We start from the raw sequence: 2176 nt of genomic DNA on the forward strand, positions 1-2176 counted from the left end.
TGTGACCCAATGGACTGCACCATGCCAGGTTTCCCTGTCCTTCAATATCTCTTGAAGTTTGCTCAAACTCATGCCCATTGAATTGGTGATGCCATCCAACCATCTCATCTGCTCTCACTCCCTTCTTCTCCTGCCCTCTTTCTTTCCTAGCATCAGGATATTTCCAATGAGTCAGCTCTTTCATCAGGTTATCAAAGGATTGGAGCTTCAGCTTCAGCATCAGTCCTTCCAATGAATCATCAGGGTTTATTTCCTTTAGGATTGACTAGTTTGTCTACTTGCTCTCCAAAGGACTCTCAAGAGTCTTCTCCAGCATAATTTAAAAGCATCAGTTCCTTGCTGCTCAACCTTTTTTATGGTCCAACTCTCACAACCATACATGACTACTGGAAAAAACCATAGTTTTTGACTGCATGGACCTCTGTCGGCAAAGTGATGTCTCTGCTTTTTAGTAGCTGTCTAGGTTTGTCAGAGCTTTCCTTCCAAGGAGCAAGCATTTTTTTTTAAATTTCATAGCTGCAGTCACACTCCACAGTGATTTTGGAGTCCAAGAAAATAAAATCTGCCACTGTTTGCAGTTTTTCCCATCTACTCATCATGAAGTGATGGGACCAGATGCCATAATCTTAGTTTTTTGTATGTTGAGTTTTAAGGCAGCTTTTTCACTCTTTTCTTTCACCTTCATCAAGCGGCTCATTAGTTCCTCTTGGCTCTCTGTCATGAGTGGAATTATCTGAATATCTGAAGTTGTTGATCTTTCTCCCAGCAATCTTGATTCTAGCATGTCATTCATCCAGCTCGACATTTTACATGATGTGCTCTGCATATAAGGTAAATAAGCAGGGTGAAAATATACAGCCTTGACATACTCCCTTAATTTTGAACCAGTCCTTTCATTGTTCCATGTCCGGTTTTAACTGTTCTCAGTTAGGAATCATAATATACTTTCCATAGAAACCAGTCTTCCTAGGTGGCTCAGTGGTAAAAAGTCTGCCTGCAATACAGGAGACACAGGAGGCTCTGGTTCAATCCCTGGGTAGGGAAGATTCACCAGAGGTGGGCATGGAAATCCACTCCAGTATCATTGTCTGGAGAATCCCACGGATAGAGGAGCTTGATGGGCTACAGTCCATAGGGTCCCAAAGAGTCAGACACAATGGAAGCGACTGAGCACACACACGTGCCATAAAAACCAGCTTATAAGCTGTGGTTAATAATGGTGAAAACGTGATGTTGTTAAAGTTATTTTATTTTATTATATGTATATAATTTCAATATATATTAAAACTTACATATATTATAATTATATTACATATATTTATATATATATACAATTAGTGGTTGATATATAGGTGATTAGTTGCTGAGATTAGCTCACAAATACTATTTATCATGATGTGAAAAAGAATAAAGAATAAATTTTAATATATTCAATTAAATAAATCATTACATATATGTAATAAAACATATTGTAAATTTTAATATATATAAATTCAATATGGGGCTTCCCTGGTGGCTCAGAGGTTAAAGCATCTGCCTTGAATGCAGGAGACCCAGGTTCAATCCCTGGGTTGGGAAGATCCCCTGGAGAAGGAAATGGCAACCCACTTCAGTAATCTTGCCTGGAGAATCGCATGGAGGGAGGAGCCTGGTAGACTACAGTCCATGGGGTCGCAAAAAGTAGGACACGACTGAGGGACTTCACTTTCACTTTCTTTTCACTTTCAAATTCAATATATTATTGATTATATTTAACTAAATAAATGTAAATGTATAAATGAAATTTAATATATTAAAATTTATTTTTTATTCTTTTTAATATGATGGTAAATAGCATCTGTGAACTAACCTCAACAACTAATCACCTTTATGGTGTGGTTTCTAAGAGGAATTAAAAAACATTCTGCATTTAAAAGCTCTAAAAAATGTTAAGTCAGGGAATACTTATAAATTTACATCTAATAATTAGAAGCTTTTACCATAATATTGACCACAACGCAGTGAACTATTTGTTAGCTTTAACTACACTGAATTTAGTGACTGAGAAAATTATTGAGCCTGAGTGTTTACAACTGCTTTAATTTCTGATTAGCCCCCTGTTGTTTTAAACACACAGGAAGAGTGAAATATGTCAAATATTATTGTATGAGTATTGGCTAAAATATTGAAGCATGAA

General features: G+C 36.6%; 1 non-coding gene across 1 annotated transcript; it reads left to right on the top strand.

The window, feature by feature from the left end:
• The first annotated feature begins 1506 nt into the window (after window positions 1-1506).
• On the top strand, window positions 1507-1578 carry TRNAS-UGA (transfer RNA serine (anticodon UGA)). Its single transcript has one exon. It is a non-coding gene; the product is annotated as a tRNA-Ser (tRNA).
• The last annotated feature ends 598 nt before the right edge of the window (window positions 1579-2176 follow it).

The sequence above is a fragment of the Budorcas taxicolor genome, chromosome 1, assembly GCF_023091745.1.
Source record: "Budorcas taxicolor isolate Tak-1 chromosome 1, Takin1.1, whole genome shotgun sequence".
Lineage (NCBI taxonomy): Eukaryota > Metazoa > Chordata > Mammalia > Artiodactyla > Bovidae > Budorcas > Budorcas taxicolor.